Below are 21123 nucleotides of genomic sequence, written 5' to 3' on the forward strand. Positions count from 1 at the left end.
CACCATGAGTATATTAGCATGGGTCTCTCCTTATAACTAGAAAATAAACTTGAAAAACACGAATATCCTGCAGTGATAAACTGATAGCTTAGTGCAATTCTCTTCTTGCAGAGAGCCCGTAATCCTGTATTACAATCTATTAAATCCTATAAAGCAGGATTCCCAGTAAATGGTTAATGGAAACAAAAGGCACCTTATGAATTTGGTTAGGAAAGCTGAACATTCCGATTATACATGCTTGGTCATAGTAGTTTAACATGTTAGCTTTGAACTGACCCTAAAATTAGTTTAACAGATCCTTGAAATGCTGCTTGCTGCAGCTGAGATGAACAACAGAAATACATCTATCGTATCCCATACCTCAGTGAGCATTTGCCTCTGACATGCCTGGAGAAGAGGTTTGGGGCTGCTCTGTCATACCAGCTTCTCCTGAGAAAATGGTTACCTGCCAAGGCTGTTCAGTCTCAATATTGCCAAGCCAAAGTCAATACTGTACAGGGGACTTTAAAGTCCCCATACTGTATTACTCTACACTCTACACGGAGCTGCCAAATTGAAAACATTATAGAAAATTCTTCTGTAGTGTCATATATAACATAAAAGTGAAAACAGAGAATTTCTTATCATAAACAGTTCTTCAAGCAAAGTCAGAACTAACATCAGATTTCAGTAACCTGAGCCTTCTATATTTAGGTGTAAAGAATACACTTATCGAATTTGTGTGGCTAATTAATGAAGCACACAGGGATGATTCATCTTTTCATGTCTTCAAAAACCTTTCCTAGTTCAGCTAAGAATTATGGGTTCAATACAAGGAGTATTTATTAAATTCTACTGGCTTACACTAAACAAGTTGTCATGTCAGACTATTTGTCTACCAAAACCTCTGTGTTCACAACACACGCTGAACAAAGCTTCAGTGAGATGTTCTCATAATGCCACATGGACTCCACACAACACCCCATGCAGTGCAGTGTTTGACACTGTAAATCCACATGGTGTTGACCTCAAGCTTTCATTTTGTCAATGCCATGGAATAAGTAACCATTCTGAACGTAAAAATCAGTAGAGATGCACCTCTCAGCCTCTCCCACACCTCAGCGGAATGTAGTTACCTTGAGACCAGGGAGTACAAAGATGTCTCAAAAAAAAATTCAGAAAAGATTTATAAATCTCTGGGGCCTTTGGCTTACAAGTGCTTTGATATCGTAGAATTTATACACATTCACTTGCAAAAGTTCATATTACAGCTCTAAATAAGCTCAGGTCAAGCTGCTTTGGAAGAGTTTTGGTCTCAAGTCAACCAGCCTTCTGTTCTGCCAAAGATGAAGATATTTACTGCCATCATTTCCTGGTGAGTCTGGGATAAACACTGTGTGGAGAATCAAGGCCATTCCTGCCTTGCCATCTTTCAGCAGCAAACAAAAACAATGCAGTAGCTGAGAATTCCAGGTGCAAGGAAAGCTCACTAAAGCCCTGACAACTTTTTCAGCATAAATGCTTGCAGTAGCATGGCAGAGAACATAAAAAGCAACCACACAAAAACAGCCCACAGGTGCTACTAAGTCCCAAATACCACATGGATGAGTGCACACAGGCACAAAGAAAAACTCCCACACCGAAGGACTCAAAAACTTGCACTCATTGATTAAAAGTAAAGAACAGCTTTTCAAAGTACTTTGTTTCCTCAAGATGCTTGCAGAATACTGACCAAAGAGACACAATGGACACAGAACGTCTTGAGCACTTACTACACAAACAAATCACAAAACAAGGCTCTGGACAACACTCTATCTTTAGAAAATTCCAAGACTCACTTTAAGTGCCTAATTATTTCTTCCACTGATTGCTCCAGTCATTAGACAAGGTACTGGGTGCCAGACAAAACCGCCTCAAGTCTAGCACTTGTTCCCTCAAACACTCATGGAAACCAGCTAGTTTCACAGAATCCCAGGGGCTGGGAGGGACCTCAAGAGATCATTGAGTCCAACTCCCTGCTAAAGCAGGTTCCTTACAACAGGTCGCACAGGTAGGTGTCCAGATGGGTCTTGAATACCTCCACAGATGGAGACTCCACAGCCTCTCCAGGCAGCCTGTTCCAGTGCCTCAGTAACTACATTACAATTACTCAAAGTCCGCCAATGTTTATGTAAGATGCAGTATTAACTCCATGTTTTGATACAAACTTTATTAGTATTGTAACCTAGTAAACCCACTATAGTGTCACATACCAGATGAACAAAGCTTTATAAACACTGTATTTATTCTAACTATAGTCTCACAAGAGAGCCCCTGTAGAACACGGAAGACATTCACAATGACACCTTCTGTTGCAAATTATCTGATTGTAGCTTCACTAGAAATCTTGGAACAGTGCACAGAGTTTCTGATAAATACACCTGAAAACAGTCAGAAGAAAGCTGTGCAGTGCCTTACATCATCTTTTGTTACCAGTGATTAAAAACAGATATCATTCTGACAAAAGGCTGGCTGAATCTGAGATACAGTAGTTCATTATCCTGTGGAAGTCTCCTGACTTACCTTCAAGATATGCCTAAGTGTCATAAAGCACGTTGGCAATGATTTGTGCCAATGTCACATGGCATGTTCTACAAGGGACAGCTGAAGTTAAACGCCATTAAGAGCTTGATTTGATATGCTGTCTGTTTAAATGATATTAAGAACACATACAGGTTATGAAAGTCCAGTTATCCTATCAGGATTTTATTCTATGCTGTGAGAAGACATGTAAGTAGAATCTTGCTATACTTTTGGAAACTTCCAATTTAGGTTTGATTACCCGCTGATTAACAAAATGTCATGTTTCAGTTCTGATCTTCAATATTTTCCAAGACTGCAGAAGAACCTCAGCTCTTCCTGCATAGTAGCAATCACTCAAAAGGAGTATAAAAGCTCCTTTCAAAGTCCAGACTGTAAGGACCACCACAAAAAGCAGTCAAAACTATAATAATCTCTGCTCATAACCTCTCCTTAGTTTGCAAAAGGGCTGGACTACTTGGAGCTCTAAAATATGTTTCTAATATTCTGTTACTGGATGTCTCTGAGCATTACAGGGCTGCTCAGAAGATAGCCTTCCCTCATAGGTTTTTCCCGATTCCGCCCTGTAACATGAATGTGTTCAGAGCAATGCAGCTACAGACCTGTATCCAGATGAGTCATTGACTCTAGGGAATGAGACTCCAAACAGCAGCCTTCAGGACACCCTTACATGTACCACACTGGGAAAGTGATAAACTAGCCCAACAGTAGACAGTTGAAAAATCAGCTTAAGATAAGTTATGACGCAAACCACTAGACAACTCTCATTAAATTCACACAGTCAAGGCTGGCTAGAGAGCACCAAAGGATTTAATGTACTGCAAAGGACATAGTCCAATCCATAAATATATAAGACAAATGAGAAAGGAAGTCCAGGTAAGGTAGAATGTGCAGAGTGCTGAAGAGAAGACGGTAAGAAAAACTAAGTAAGTTTGCAGTTGAATTTGAAAGAGAAAATAGTAGTTAGGGAGAAATATTGGGAGGCAGTGATTAGTATCAAGGCATCAAGAGAGTTAGAAATGTTCAAGGGAGCGTAAGATGCAAGTGAAACGATGCTTACAAGACTCCATTCATGCTGTGAACGCAGCGTGGGTGTGACTTTCACATGAAAGAACGATATGCTCACTTTGCCAGCTGTCAACGTGTTTGCTAAGGAACACACATGAACATAAGCATCCAACAATGCCTCTGAAACCCTCTACACTTGGAACTACAGTGTAACATGATTTGAAAAACAAAACCACAAAGACACAAAAGACAAACCCTCCTCCAGCACATTATCTCTTTCAGAAGACCAGTACTCATTAAACTGTGCCTTCTGTGCTCGAATATAGAACCTGAAACAGCTATTTAAACCATAAAGGAACAAAAAGGGACAAAGTTTTCAGCCTAAAGTTTCTGAATTCAGTATTTTCTGTTAGAGGATTCCAGTGAGGTTTGGATTATCTAATAAGAATTAAAAACATATAGTAATCAGTAACTCAGAAGATGTGGACAAGGTGCACAGTTCAAGTAGATAAAGAATGGCACCACTGTGTTCTATGTGTTGCGTAGAACACAACTGTAGGCAACCACCAGATTTGTTTTAATGCCATCTTAGCTATGGCTCTGTCACAGCCCTGCAGTAAAAAAATAAACTAAAAAACTCCAACAACAACAAAAAAACCAGAAGCTTTTGGCTGAAGGACAGGAAGCTGCACCTGCACCCCTTAGAATTACTATAAGCAAGCACCCTACTATTTTTCTCCACAGCAGCTTCCCAGGCAGTCTGAGCTGTAAGCAGAGCACAGGGCTACACTAACAGTTAGGTTTAAGAGCGCAGAGCACTCTCTTCCTCCTTACCAATTAGTACTTCGGCATGCTTTGTATGTATGTGCCTCATATGTGCACGCAAGACACTGAAATTCTAGGCTGGACGGGGCTCTGGGCAACATGGTCTAATAGCAGATCTGGAAATTGGTGGCCCTGCGTGTGGCAGAGGGGTTGGAACTTGATGATCCTTGGGGTCCCTTCCAACCCAAGCCATTTTATGATTCTATAATTCTATGAAACTGAACAATTGTCCATCTTCTGACACAGTGAGACAGCCACTAACTGCAATTTCTTCATGCTACAAACAGTGCTTGTATTGTACATTTAGCCATCACCTAATTATGCCGCATTCAAAACTGAATCCTACAAATGATGTAATTAGATCAGTCATCTGAGAAAGGACAGCTATATGCCTAGTAGCACAAAGTAAATGATTTTGAAATGGTGAAATAAAACTATTGTCCAAACAAACTCCCTCAACCCAACAAACAGGAGAGGGGCAAAACTTGGATGTCACTACAGATCCATATGTACACTGCTTTTGCATTTAGCTTTTGCATGGCAGGCAACCAGACAACTTGGAAATGAATACTGGATGTCAAGCCCATCGTATCACGAAAATGTGTGTGTGTGTGTGTGTGTCTGTGTGTGTGTGTGTGTGTGCCCCACTGCTCCTCCCTTATTTTCACATAATTGAGTTTCTTTTTAATTCCATGGAGCTGAACAGGAGAAGGAGGTGGTGATGGGTTAACAATTTACATATCTATATTTCTTTCATACTGCAAGTATGTTCCATTTGTTCTGAAAATATGTAATGACCTAAAATGGGGACAATTTTAATGAATTGGGTTCATAATATTTCATATCTTGCTGCCAGACTCTTAGTCAATCAAGCTAATGTTATAAAGGAACAGCCAACAGCCAACTTTGACATCCTTTAAGCAGGTCAGTTATAAGCCAATTAGCTCTACCTACTTGGTCTCCAAGGTCTGAATAAAATATGGCCCATTTTGATTAGAAGCACTACTTTCAGTGTGCACATCTTAAAATAGACTGCAAAAACTTAAAGCTCCATGGAATTGTTGAAGAAAGTCTCGATCCTGCTGAAGTCAATTACTGTAATACAATTTTTCTTTACTTCTCATAGATTACAAGAGCTCCTAGAGTCAGTGTCATTCCAGCACTGCTGTCTGTAGAGCCCTTCTATCTATTAAATACAAATTATCTGCCATGTAAGATAAATTAAAAGCATCAATCAAGAATTCCAGCAAAATTCCTGATGAACTAACTTCAACAGGAGGAAATCATTCACAGTTATATTTACACACATCAAGTATTAATTACTCCTCTTGACTGAACTTAAAACAGAAGTTGCAAATTAGTAACAGCTTTCAGTTCCTCCTTGCATTTGGATTTTTGAAAAGAAAAGTAGGCTTTAAATTTGGTAAAGTAAGATTGAAATAATGCCAAGAATGAATTTCCACTACTGTCATGGCTTGCGTAACCTGGAAAGCCATAACAAGTGGCTAGGAAGTAACACTGTTTGTCTAGAGATAACGCTATAACTCAAGACAGTTCATACCATGCTCTTCATTTAACTAAATGGAGAACCAGAAATGGCATTCTTCAAGATCACCCAATAGGGTGAATCTGATCAACAGCTGAATTGGACCTAAAGTACTCTGTATGCTGGTGGCAAGCACCTTGTGCAGCACACTGCATGAGTTCAGCACATTCTGTCAACCTCCTAGATAAAGCCAGAATTAACAGCTGGCCAAATGGAACAGTGCTGTGAGGACTTAACCAAGAAGGAAAATTAGGGAGAATAATGCTAATTCAGACGTAGAATCCTATCACCACACTTTTCTAACACACATCATATATTTTAGATCTTCATGCACTTGGCCCAGCCTGGCAGTGAGAAGAATCAAAGCAAGTGCAGGGTTCAGAACCATCAAGAGCTGCCGCAATTGCACATTTATGACTTTTAAGACAGAGAGCAGACATGACAGCTTCTGTGAATGGCAAAACTTATATGAAGCCAGATGGCCTCCAATCAGCTGGGTCATCCTGGCCAATGGACAAAGCACTAACAAGATGCTGAGCCCACCTGAGAGAATTCCACTGGTGGAAAACAGAACAAAGATCATACAGAACAGCACGAATGTAATATTGAGTGTTGTATAATTTACTCATGCTTGGAGATATAAATAAGCTTTAGCAGAGTAATTTAAAACAAAGAGATAGCCATTTCATCTCATGAATACAGAAATATTGAAACCTCTTTACGTGGAAACAAGAATATAATTAACCGTTAAGTCAAGGGAGTTATACTTCAGCTAATTATTAAAAATCCTGATAACTGAGGCAACAGAAGCAACTGTATCTGCCTTCTGAAAAATGCAAATGTCCCATAAACATTTCCTATAATGTACTTTTTCAATTTTCAGATGATTGCCTGTCCTACATTCATTACCCTTCCGCATTTCTGCTGAGCCTTAATTCAAGTTGAAGTATGTCTTGATGTGCTGATTAACCATCATAAGCAATTTAAAAGAAAGGGTCATCGTTTTAAATATGCAGGGAACCATATTTAACTTACTTCAGAAAACAGAGCATTAAATCAAGTCATGTATTTTTTAAAAGAAGAATTCCGATCATTTCAAAGAATAAATCTTTACTTAAGCCTAGAAAATTTTAAACTACTCTTGAAAGTGAACCAAAGGAGCAAAGAGGATGTAAACTACAGGAGAGCACATATGTAATCTGCAGTCATATCTGCATATACTGTAGGAGGAGAAAAATAGTGGATAGAGTTGATGGAAGTTGTACATACAGGGATGTGCAGTATTTTTACCCCAGAAATACTTGCTCCAAAAACATACCCTACCTGTTGACCCCAGCACTGTTGGCCAATAGTACACTGAGGGTAACACCAAAATCACTTGCAAGATTACATACATATACACACACACATACACACATATATATATGTATGTAGACAGACAGATACAAAGGCATACATATTCTCTACACATGCTGCTTCCTCACCTCCTCATGGAAGCATAAATACCCACTGTGGTTTTCTTCATCTGCAGAATAACTTTTGGACATCCCTCGAAATGTTTTTTGTTACAGTGAAAGCAAAGGATCTGCACAGTTGGATACTTAGCACAAGTGTCTTTCATTGTATAAGAAGTAGCTTTTACTTTAAATATTTAATAAATTGAATAATCACTCACATTATTTAATTATCATTTCTTACCTATCACTGTCATAGCAACATTTCATTATCTAGCCAACTTTTCTCTGCTTGCATGCATTCAGCAGATGCTGTAATTGCTTATGACCTGGCTAACATAGACAAACCAATACTTGTAAAATCATGGGTATAGCAGAAGTAGAAATATTTTACATATAAATAAATTGATGTGCTTAGAGAATGACAGAAGATTGAAAATTTATTACTTCAAATTAGGTACTCAGTTCCACTTCTTACTAAAAGCTATGCAAATGTTTAAGGGAACTGCACTAATCAGTGTAAAATTAAGCATCCTCAGCTCTTGCATAACTGGTGCTGTGCTTCACAGTCACAGAATTACATAAATGACTTGCTTTTCAACTATCTTCAAGTCACTTATTCAAGTATCCGAATGTAGCCACAGGCACATAAATTTGGAAGTGTGATAATAGGTTTCCTAAGGCCAGACAGTGAATCAATGTCTAAGCTAGAAGAAGAAACCTGGAATCCCAAGTACCTATTGAAAGACAAGGTGACACTGCTCAGGGTGGAAAACAATATATTCAATTTGCAAATAAGTCAATTACGCTCCCCAAACTGTGATTCTCTCCTGAAATAATCTTTAATACAGTGTGTGTTTGTCTAATTTTCATTCCTGAAGAGGAGGGATTAAAAGCACAGAAGAGTCAAACCTAAAACTCAAGATTCTTCACAAGGATTAAATTGTTAATTGCTCGTTCTCTTCTTGTAGTGGTCCTAATTACACTGTAAATAAAACTATGTACACTATCAACTGAATTACTTAAACAGCTTAATTACCCTGAGAAATGCTTATAAATAAAAAGTTTATGGGAAGATAATGAAGTAACTTCTTCCACTAATTAACAAAGTTAAAAAGATGGGAAGTTGTGCAAGAGTTACCCCCCAGGAGGAAAATTCCATATTTTGAATAAAGTGTATGTAAAATTTGTAAGGTGGTAAAGTAAGGTAGAATATGAACTGCATTATAAAGAGCAGAATGGCAGAAAGGCTATTTCGAGTTCAGTCCCTCTTTCCCCCATCACTGCAATCATTTTCCCCCAGCAGGCACAGGTTGAACAAGGAAACCAGTGATTCCCTCTTATCCAGTTCCCAACTAACAGCATCAAGGGCCATAAGCCTACCTTTGTATCACAATAAAAACTTTGTCCAAGATTCAACCAATTTACACATGCTTCAGTTTCAACAAACTCCATTTTAGACAGAGACACAGGCCTTCAGAATGGTTCCAGCCATGGTAACAACAGCTGCTTCTTGCTTTTTATGTTTAATACAAAGTCCCGTAAGAAAGCTAAAATTGCTGCAGTCCATCATTACCTGGTGGTCACTGCCCAAGGTGAGCTGAACCTACATGAGAACTTGGTAAGTATTTCATTTCAAGGGGGGAGGGAAATGGAAAAAAAAAATAAAATACATTATTTGCTGCTCCTGAGTAACCTGGAAATTTGCAGCTTCCTTCGGGACTGAAATCGTCCACAAGTCAGACCCCTGCTCCCACATTTTGGCACTTGTGACTCCTGACTCTTCCTGACTTGACTGTTACCAGAAAATATTTATTGATAAAGAAATACACAACATTTCCATAAGATGTCCAAGGACCATTTTTGGCATTCAGAGAACATCTCAGAGTAAACGGAACAACAGTGACTTTTACATAATGCTGAAGCATCATTTTTTTATTGCATGTTACATTATTTATTTTCATTGGTATCTGATAATAGCAGAAGACTGGAAAGCAAACTAAATACCAACGCTCTAAAGAATTCAGTAGGCTTTCTATACATCCCAGGAGAGACGTGGAAAATAATGCTTCACCTTCTAGAAAACTTAATGCAATCTGTAAGGTAGGACACTTAAAGTACAATCTCTGCATTACAAAATAGCACATTTGCACATTAGGCATCACCACTGATACAGCAAGTAGCCTCAAGGTTAAACAACCTGCTGATGCTAAGAGCTGAAGCAATGGCTATGAATTACAGCTGGAGATAAGCTGCGCTTCCACGGAAGTGAACTGATGATACTCACACGGAGCACAGAAATAAATCAATTACTGATTAATGTTTCTGCAATTTCTAACGTTCACCAAATCCTTAGTGGATGAATTTTCATCTCATGAAATCAACAGACAAGACGACACCTCCTAGGTTTTCTTAGAAGTTATGTCTCTTACCACCTTTGAAAATCTATGCAGACTAATTAACATCACTGCACAATGTTAATCAGTGCCAAACCACGATCAAAGACAACACCACCCTTCGTCTTCCTGAAAGCCTAATGTAGCAGAAATTTAAAGACTCAACAGAAACTTCAGTGTGACTTGTGTATTAAAGGATTAGAACGAAGCAGAAGCCATATTGAAGTACATAACCATAAGTAAGAAAAGCCATCCTAACATCACTAGCTTCAGTGGGGCCAGTAGTCCTTCCAACCCACCCTTCCAGTTCTCAGTAATTTTTTACCCTTAATTTAGTGCCAACCATGAGAATTACTGCAGTGCTATCTTTCCAGATAATCAACAAAGCAGTACTAACTTCAGAGGTGAGTAAAATGATACCATGCTGCTTTCTCTCAGATGGTTTTTTTTTGTTTGTTTGTTTTTTTACAAGTGATCAGTCTTCTCACTGTAGCTGATCTTTTAACATAAGCATTATGGGAACATCAGTAACAAAATATGTGCACATCATATACTAGAATCCATACCAGCAGCCTGAGCCATTTATATGCACACTGAGTTTATTTGTTCCAAGTGTACCAATTTCCAGTTTACAGCCGTGCCAAACAAAACGGATGGATCACTTTTGAACACTGTTCCTCTGAAGAGATTCAGCAGGACAGAATTCTGCTCTCAGAAAATGCTGGGAGTTCTACATGTGTAAGTTGAATGTGCAAACTGCAAGCAACTCACGCTCCTATGAGATTGCTCTTATATATCCTGCAGCACATAACCTTTTTTTTCTTAGACTCATTGGAATTCACAACTGTGGTGTTCATAATTAGCTGGATACTTTAATCACGTAAGAAGTATATAAGTCTTATTTAAATGATTCTATTTTAATAACAGGAGACCTTCCTGACCGCAGATGTCAGATGTTGCAGCTGAAAGCACCAAGACACTTATCAGATAGTTCAGAAAGCCTGAGGGAAAGGGAGCTTTAGGTGATGACACTGTTCTCTAGAAGAACATAAATTCCAGGCAGAGCTGGGCCTTAAGGCAAATGATTTTTTCCCCACTCCCTTCCCCACCCCCCCAAAAAGGGGGAGAAAATCAATGCCAATGACATGATGTAGCTGTCAATAGAGGACTGTGCTAGATGCAATCGTTCAGGTAACTCTGCAGAAGCACAGCCACATGACTGGATTAAGACAGACACTAAAGAAAAGGCCGCAAGAGTACATCTTTTGTCCTACTAACTACAGTAGATATCCATGAAAAATCCATGGATAGAATTGGTAATAATACGAAGACTACCTTCTATATACTAGACAAAACCTGAGGTCTTAACACTTTTTTTAAGCAGCTTTGTGCAGTCTCAGGAGACTACAGAATTTAACGCGGTACATTTAGCTTTACAACCACAAGTCAGAATAGGTCATGCCCATAGACTCCAGTTCTCTGAAAATACGTATTTGGCACTTTCAGTAAACAAGGCATAGTTGAAAGCATCAGGTCCCAGCAGTCAGTAGCCACTCCAGGAGATTTGGTCTAAATTCTCTTCTAGGCACCCATGAGTCTGTCCCATTATGACTCAGTATCTGGTGCCCTTCTTCAACCAGCATAAGGAGCACTCAAAATCTGACTCAAGTCTCCTAAGTTACAAATGATTCAGAATCTGAGGAGAAGTTTCAGCACCTGAGATTTCTGTTGTCATCCAATTTTGAAGTTTTATCTTTAATGTAGATCTCCCAGTCAAATCCAAAGCCAGTCATACAAGAGGCTTCAACTGGGTTGGCTATGACCTACACATATCTTGAGTACCAGATATCTTAAAAGAGCAACCTGATTTCCTAAACAGCAAGAATCCAGATAAATTTACATTAACTTCAGATAAAATCCTTTCGTAGACCAAACACCAGTACTTACGGGATTTGTTCATCACCACTGTCAGTGTCCTGTAACATGCACCCTGACTCTGGCTGTGCAAGCTAAATTTGCTGTGATTAGTAGGGCTGAAAGAAAAACGACTACACTAATATTCAAGCTGTTTGAAGAGAGGTTTACTGCCCCCAGAAGAATCATTTAATTATAACACACCACTTTCTCTAGATCTACATATAAAAGAGTTAATTTGCCTAAGCACGCACCAATGGGGCTAATGGATAAAGCTTCAATAGTTATCTGAATACTACAGAGACCTCTCAAACATGTAGCTATGGTGCACAATAATTCTGTTCAATTAATGGGTTTATTTCCTTCACAGATATTCTTTTAGAAGCGCTCCATCACCCATGCAGTGTTGTTCAGAGACATGTTGTATATACTTTTTCTCTTTACTAGCAAGTGCTAAGGACACAATGTTGTTTTTGGTAAAGAAACCTGCAGAGAAATATACAGAAAATGCTGGATCCAAGGAGAATTTGGCACAAGTTAATTGGTGATAATCTTTTTGTTGCAACCAGTGGAGTCTGGAGCTTTAAAAACAAAACAAATAACAAATACCTTCTAGCACTCCTTTGTCTATTTCTTCACAGAGCTCTACCTGGCTGAGGTTGGCACACTCACCATTTGTACTAGAATTAGTTGCTACAGCCAGCCATTAACATGCCTCTAAATCTCTGCATTTACTGTACCTGTGCACTATTACTGAAAATGCATACCTCCACAGACCTATTAAATTGAAATTTTAATAACTGACAGTAATGGAGAGAAAGAAAAAAGCACTAAGGACCCTTGACTTGTACCACAAAAGCTGCTCCTCCCCAGAGGACTATGTCTGATGCAGCTAATACAAGAGTACCTCTGGACATTAAATTAACTTGAAAAAATTCATTTTCATTCAATACAGTTTTCTCGATTTATTGGCAAGATTTTAAGATGCTGTTACACAACTAACCTTTTGGTGCAGCTATGTTCACACTGGGATGAGTTTTTAATGGTGTACTATCTCAACAGAATTTGAAATCAAGCTTGATACAGATACTGCTGTTACCATAGATGAGGACATAACCAACTCAGAGTATTGCTGACACTGTAAGTTGAGATAGTAATTCAATTAATAAAAATATCTGAGTTTCTGTAACTCTTTTCACCATTGATACCAGCATTCTTAGCAATACTGACAAAAATCCATATCCTCTGCAAAACTCAAATCTGAAGGAGTTCAAAGGATCTGACACAGGAAAACTGAATGAAGGTGAAGTCATGAGCAGTACCTCATCTCTTCTAGAGCCCCAGCATAATTATAAAAAACCAGAAAAGAGTAAGGGGAGTAAGCTTTTCAATTGTATGAAAATGTGTAATGGGTGTAGGAGGTATGCATTTAAATAGACTGGAATTTGGAGTAGGATTTCTCTTTTATGACCTTCATACTCGTTTCTCCCCCTAAGTTTCTGAATTGACTTATGTTACCAGTTCAATATTACCCGGGTCTTAGGAGGAAATCTTTTTTTTTTTTATAAACATGTCTCAACTTCTAGTTTTGAACGTTGATTCAGAAAACCAGGATGAGAATCTGACCCTTCTGATAGTTTCATTTATAACGTGGCTGTCCCAGTCTGATCAGTTTCTTCAACTCTGTTTCTTGAAAATCTCCTCTTAAAATAAGAGAATCTTTTCCAACGCCAACCAAGTAGCAAGAGACTGCTTTCATAAATCCATTTAATCTCATTTAAAATGTAGAAGCTTATACAAACACAAAAGGGAAAACAAAACAGCGGAGATTCGACCACAGATGGGAAAAGAAAAACTATTCAGCAATTTCCATGATTACTTTAGTGGTCTCAAGGTACCTATGCTTTTGCAAGCCAAAAGAAAGCAAAGCTGCAAAAACGAATACCCAAAAGTATCAATTTCAAGATTCCTAAAAGCAAATAAGCATGTTTTGATCCCACATGTAAATTAGCTATGTTCAACAGTCCTTACAAGAACTCCTAGAGAATATTATTCAATTATTTGCATACTTTCAAGACAATATGATTACCCTGTGATTTAAGGCCTCCCAGAGACTTTTCGTGCAGTCCTGATGAGCCACAGGACGATACTCTGAACTGCTGTTGAAAACCCTGCCTGTTAGTCTCTATTACTCTTTCAAAGGAGATAGAAATCACTTTTAAGCACAGAAGCATCTCTAGTATGAAAATGACCACTCTTTCTTCTCATAACCCCAAATAAGGGTCCTGTCCCAAAAATTTTCCTGAGCTGCACCTGTCCCAGGAGCAGGGAACCCTAAATAGCAACATTACATACTACGCCTATTGCATGACACAGCTGTTTCACGAGAGTTTTCCTTAAGGAAGCAAACAAACATTGTGATACATGATTTGAAATCAATCTGTGTAATTCCTGTACGTTTTCCACCCTGAATTCATAGAATAGTGCAAGTAATCTCAGAACTGCTCTTTCAAATTATCAACCAAGCATCTGCTACTCACTCCGCATATGATTGCCTTAAAGAACTTAAGAAACATATAATATATACTCTGATATATCCAAGAAAGTAAAACATTTCTACCAGACAAATTAGAGCAATGCACAGTGAATGTCAATGTACACATCACAAATGTAAAAACTGTTCTCTGAATTACCTCCTCCACGCTGCTCATTGTTTCAACCACTTCTCTTTCAGAACCTCCTTCTCTATGACATCTTCACGTAATTCCACTGAAAATGCTGCAAAAAAGAACTAGACTTAATATGACCATTGCCACCCAGCTGCTAGCTGTCCTTTATTAAGATAGCTTATTTGTAAAATAAGAAGCAGCAAGTTTGTACACTGACACATCTTAGCTGGTCTTACAGCCTACATCTTCAAAAGCACCTAAATGTCTATCTCCCAGCAGATAAAGGGAGCCTGATAACTGAATATTTATGAAAAGCCGTCTCTGGGCATTATGTATTAAACTATTTTGCCCATGGTACATTGTGAAGATGTATTAAACCTTCATGCAGAAATATTTCTCCTATTCAAACGGAGCACAGCTAACCTTATACTACGTGAAAATCACCTGTAGTGAGTTTAACACTACTGTTACCTTTCTAATGATTCTTACTTTTTAATAAATAGAGCTGCAAGTGAATATGTGAAATAGGAATAGCCTAATGCATATGAAGAATCGGATAAGAAAGTTTGAGATCCCCTCTAAGAGGACTGTTCTAGCTCACAGATCATATGCATTGTGACTCCATTCTTATTAGATAAAGATGAAAATCATAAACTTAAGTATCTCTAAACCTAAAACCTCTGGAATCCGCTATCTACACACCTGTACCATTCACTGCCTTTTTGATTTTGATCATCCAGCCAGCAAGCATTCTCACTCACATCAACATACTGCAGTGACTGTCACAGATACAGATGCAGCAATGTCCAATGGCACCCCACTTACAGGGAAAGAACTCTCAATTACTGTGAAAGTTCCACTCTGCCATTTCTCCCAGATGTAGTGGTAGCATTTTCTGTATGATATTGTGAAGCACACTTGTAATATTCCTCAACAATTAACATAAAGTAGATAATGTACACACCTCTAACTAGAAAACATCAGTGCATCCATTTTCTCCTCCCTTCTCTGAATGCTTTTTTTTTTTTCTCCAGTTTTTATTCTCATTTTTTAAACTTCATTGGAAGGACAGAAGTCACGATTACAAAAGACCATTAAAATTACAGCATTTACATGGTGACATTTTTACAGCATCTAATGACATTTTGAGAGCTTCCAGAGGTTAGACCAATCTGGAACATTCTCCTCTCCACGGCTACCCAGGGTAGAAAAGGTTCACAAGAAAGGCACCTTGCTCTTTCTCTGGTAATGAACTTAGCAGCTTGAGATAAGGAAAGAAGGACACAAAATCCTGAGACAAAACAGTCATCAGTGGTTGATACTTCTCTCATCGTTTTACTAAGTATTGCGCAGAGAAGACACAGGTATGTCCTGTTTACCCTTCTCGATATAGATCTCTTATTTTCTAAATAACAAGGACATCATATTTAAACACAAGAACACTTTCAACAGTTGGAACTGAATACCATTGAATACATTGACCTTTACAAGAATTTAAAAATAACCTTGAACGTTGTCTTGCATTAGCTTTCATTATTATACAATTGCATCTGATGAGCTGGCAGTGATTTCCACTCCTGGTTGCTATTGTTTCTTCTGGAACAAACATCTTCTCACATCTACCAGGCAAGCTATATACAGAAAAGATATTAAAAGCTCCCTGCTAAAATTCAGAAAACATGTCAGTACAGCAGGTGTCTAGGGCATTAGTCAAACCAATGTCTTACACCTCCACCCACAATGCAATTTACACAAATTTCCACTCACTTTTCCTATTTTTCTCACATCTCCAAACACTTCAGAATATTTAATCAGATTTTCTACATATAAAACCAAATTCAGCTATATATTTCTGAAAGAAAGCAGCTGAAAAGCACAATACATTTCACAAACTCTTTTAAGTGTATTCATTTTTAAAGAGGTATGCAAAGCAACTTTATCAACATTTCTATGGGTAACAGTAGTTCCTTTGCATTCTACTTCAACTTGCACCACAGCATGTCAAAATAAGTTTGTTCTTCAACTTTGCTGAAACATTGCTCTGACCCACCCATTAGCCACTTTAATACCTTCAAACATCAAGGACAGAGCAAACTTACTGTACTTAAAAAAACCAACCACCACACCACGACACAGTTTAAGAATGTCAGGAGGATCCCTCCATTATTATCAGTCCAACAGTACTCAGTTATGATTTACAAAACCTAACATGCCACTCAAACTCCCCTTCTGTGGTAATTGCTGACCAGCAATCCCATCTCTCTCAACAGATGTTCAAGTACATACATAAGTGACTGGAAGTCAGCAAAACCTGGTCTAATCAATACAAATGTTATTCAATATAAGCTGGCTCAAACTCTTTGTTGGAGTTCTCTCCAGTGGTCACCCACAAACACAGTGAAGCTCCAGTACCTTACTATTTACAGGCCTAGCAATAGAGTATAGCAAAAGCTGTAGGCTTTTAATTAGGTTTGGAGCTGTTACAACTTTTATGCGGCAAAGTCATTTCTGAGTCAGCTGGACTGTTTGTGAAGAAATATATGATAACAGAATCATAGAATCACTCAGGTTAGAAAAGATCTTAAAGATCATCAAAGTCCAACCACAACCTAACCACGCTACCCTAACAACCCTCCGCTAAATCATGTCCCTGAGCACCACATCCAAACAGCTTTTAAACATCCAGGGATGGTGACTGAACCACCTCCCTGAGGAGCCTATTTGAGTGCTTAACAACCCTTTCTGTAAAGAAGTGTTTCCTAATATCCAATGTAAACCTCCCTTGGTGCAACTTAAGGACATTTCCCCTTGTCCTGTCACCTGTCACCAGTGAGAAGAGACCAATCCCGCTCTCGCTGCAAGCACCGTAATGTAGGTTTCTGAATGCAAATCCATTTACAGCCTGTTTGAAATCCTTCATAAAAGGACTGATAAATACATACGTGCATTACAAAGGGAATAAGTGCAGAAAATGCTGGTTTTCCATTCCTTGTTTTTTGTTTCTAACACTTCAGTACAAAAGGGAGAAAGCAGCATTTTTACTCAATCTAAAAACACACTGAAAAGATAAAGGGAGAGAAGCAATGATGGTTTCAAAGTCATATTTACTTCCCTGGTGTAAACATAAAATAAGGTACACAGGCTCTCCTCTACCAAGAGAGGCCCGATACTGTGTTCTGACTTCAGTAAGATTCTTGCAAACAACCCTAATGGTCTGCACTAAGACCTTAATAGATCCCTCAGGTATTGATTAGTCTTGAATCAGCAAAGCCATCTTCTGGTTTACTCACATTCTCAAAGAGCAGAACTTCAAATAAAAGTAAACATTAATTTTCATAAACTACTCTGTATTAATAATTCATTACACTGCTGTCAGTGGCCTAATAATTCTTTTCAAACTCTTATTGTTATGATGTGCAGCTAGTAATAAAAACCTTTATCCCTGCCAACAGCACTCAGAAAAAATAATTTTCCCTCTCAGATCTCCTTTCTGGATAGTACCCAGATATTTGCTTTAATATTCTAAGTGGGGAGAATCCCACAACTTCCTCCTTCAAGTATGAAGAGCTGAGAGAGCTTTAAAGAAAATGGATACCCCTGAGCCTGGATAGCCTACAGACACCACAAGGTTAAATCACTGTTGCAAAATACAGCACACACGAGAAATAGGCATGATGAATTTCAGTGTGCACTGCAGTTAGCCAAAGGACCAACCGACAATAACAATTTAAATACTGAATTGCAGACTTTGACCATTTGCCAATATGCAAAATATAGCAGTTGCTGGTCAGCAAATGCTATATAATCTACTGAAACACTAGATTAGCAGAAAAGTTAACCACTGTATGAAACCTCTATTTCCTCCCTGTGGCAATTTCTGTGACTTTCACTTTTTAAGTGTGAATCTGAAAGAAAAATTCTTGAAAATAGCTATGAAGGTTAAGATCTGTATCATGCTAGAAACAAGAAGACAGTCAATATCAAAGATCAGATGTCCAAATGAGTGAGAAAGCCAAATGTTGGTTTCAATCCAATGGGGCAAGCCTTTAGGCTGGCATAAAACTCCCACAGAAAATTTTTTTCCTCATACTGAGACTAAGTCTTCAAAATATTTTTATTGTATGGTATTTGTAGCTAATTCATCTACTCCAAGGAATACTGAGAGAACGATTCAAATGTGGTACTACTCATAGCTTGCTTGCAGCAGAACACACTTCAGATTAGCAATAAGTTGGAGTTAAAGGTATGAGACTATTCAAAAATACAGTTAATAGGCAGAAAAAAAATGAGTTATTCTGGAACGACTCCTTGCAGATAAATATGCTCTTAAAACTCTTGGTGGTAGATGTCCTTACTATACAACCAATCTCTCCCCTTGCCATTTTCCTTTTGACAGCCAAATCAACCAGAGGCACAGTGAGGTATCATGGGTTCATGTACTAAAAGGAGTGACGTCATGCAGCTGAGTACCTCATCATCCAGAGCACACAGTTTTGCTCTAGGAGCACTGAAAGATTAAAAAAAAAAATACTCATAGAGTGGAAAAACCAAGTTAACCCAGTGAAAGCAGAAACTGATCAGATAGTCAGGAAAAGGCTTAAAAGACCAGAGAAAAACATCTGCCACTAAAGTCCCTGCAGACAGTTCACCTCAGAACAAACACAGGCACACGTGGCAATCTTTTTGGTTTGGAACAACTGCTCGTTACAGAGAGGATCTGAGATGCCTCTTTCTTCTGAAGAACTTCCCATCCCCACGCTACTGCAGGCCTGCCAAGCACAAATTCCTGCCTTCCTCATTGCTGAGACAACAGGCTGAGACCACATGCAGGATTCGGCCAAGCTGAGACATAGTGACTACAAAAGCACAAGAAGGAAAGAGCTGAAACTGATCTCTTCTTGAAGAAATACTTTAAAATTCATTGTCACTCCCCCACACGACTAACAACTACATAATGTTTAGAAATGCAATCAATGTATTCATACACTCACTGAAATACTTTCTGGAAGAGAAGGTTTTTCAGGATGGAATGGAGGGACCGTCCTGAGACAGTAACAACACAATTATGCACTTCTACATCTACTGCACTGATACCACAGCGATTTGGGCACTCAATAAGCATTGTTACCATCAGAGAAGTGAGAAGGGAAGCAACAAATAGATCATGAAATAAACCTTGGCTAATGGATACAAGTTTACCAACATGAGAGTCCACAGAAGTTGCTACCAAGAACCTGACAGGTAATGATCCAGTGAGAAATTCCTAGATATATACAAGAAAGGGAAAAGAATAACATTCCACTGCTAATGCTACCCAGGTAGATTTATGATGACCCAGCGACATTTTAAGTGCAAGCACTGTCCAAAGTTAGTTGAACAAATACCTGCATCTTAGCAGAAAATTCTAGAGTCAAACAGAATGCAGAAATATTAAAGCACAGACTATAAATAGGAGGACACCAACAAAAACTATAAGGACTGCCCATGGCAGAGAACAAATTCTTTTTCTAAGCCCTTCTTATATCAAAGTTGAATTCAACTCTGCATTTGAGAAGATGACAGCATTAGCCAAAGCAGAAGCACTGCATCTTCAGAGGAATCTCACAGTGCAGGCAACATGAAGCTAGTAGATACATTAAAATGAGAAATAGATCTCAGCCTCAAAGGAAAAAAGAATCACTCTCAGATTTACAACAATACTGTCATAAAACATCCATATTTAAAGAAGACAATATAAAAGGAATCAAAATACATTTCTTCAAGTATAATGGGCTTTAGTCTTTTATCCTTGTATATGGAGAGAAGAAAAAAACACAAAAAAAGAGGCGAATGACATGAAGCTTTCACTAGCTTGGGAAAGGTGGTCCTCCAGTTTTAAAAACTTTCCTCTGGCTGAGCATATTTAAGCTATGCATTTATCAAAGTAACTCTGAACACAGCTTAGAGTCTATGGACTTTGCTTCAAACAGCACAGACACTTTTAAGCTGCGAGTGGACCGCGTTGCTTATCTACACGAAGACTCACTACAAAGCCCAGGAGAGAGCTGCTGCTACCTCCTACCTGAGTGCAGCTGATTAAGCACGTCCTTGGCAAAAATTGTGCAAGTGACTTTTAGCTATCAGGAACTTAGCCAAACTGAGAAGTTATCCTACAGGATACACGGTAGGACAAATAAATGATAGTTCTTTGAATCCGCTTCAGATCTAAAGAGATTTGAAGAGAGATTTGATAACCTCAGGGAAGAAAAATAAAAAGTCAACTGATGTACAATCCAGCACTCCTCATCTACACTGACATTCTCATCTTCACTCTGGAGTCACAAATTGAGCATATCTAAAAGACAGGAAGCACGCACAAGTTTGCATGCACCATTCTATGATTTGCATAGTTTATCCTCTTCTTTCCTCCTCTTCAGTAAGTGCATTGCAAAGAATGCTGTGACATACTTTCAGACATAGGATCAAGGTTCATTGTATTAAGATATGAAGTTTCTATAGGCACACAGTATCTTCTGTGTTACTTGTGTCTAAATGACTTAGATAAGGTGCCTGATACTCAACTTTTAAGTTATTTCGAATGTATTTCTCCCCACTTCATAATAAGCTACTGTAACAGGATTGAAAGCACAGCAATGACAGCAAAGCAGCAAGGTCCAAGGCTGCAGCAAGTAAAGATCTGCTCAAATGCAGCAGCTGTGGGCACAGAAATAAAGAAGCTGCTTACCTTCAGAAGGCCTGAGATAAGCAAGGAT

At 38.5% G+C, this 21123-nt stretch overlaps 1 long non-coding RNA gene across 10 annotated transcripts in view; it reads right to left on the reverse strand.

Moving 5' to 3' along the window:
- LOC107054119 overlaps positions 1-21123 on the reverse strand; it is a 154971-nt gene that overhangs the window by 77449 nt on the left and 56399 nt on the right. For 9 of the 10 annotated variants that reach the window (XR_005862175.2, XR_005862173.2, XR_005862169.2 and 6 more), the window contains one exon: positions 14396-14480. The exons of the other annotated variant lie outside the window; for it this stretch is intronic. This is a non-coding gene — a long non-coding RNA (uncharacterized LOC107054119). The remainder of the gene's footprint in view (positions 1-14395; positions 14481-21123) is intronic. 10 annotated transcript variants of the gene reach the window in all.

The sequence above is a fragment of the Gallus gallus genome, chromosome 9, assembly GCF_016699485.2.
Source record: "Gallus gallus isolate bGalGal1 chromosome 9, bGalGal1.mat.broiler.GRCg7b, whole genome shotgun sequence".
Taxonomy (NCBI): Eukaryota; Metazoa; Chordata; class Aves; order Galliformes; family Phasianidae; genus Gallus; species Gallus gallus.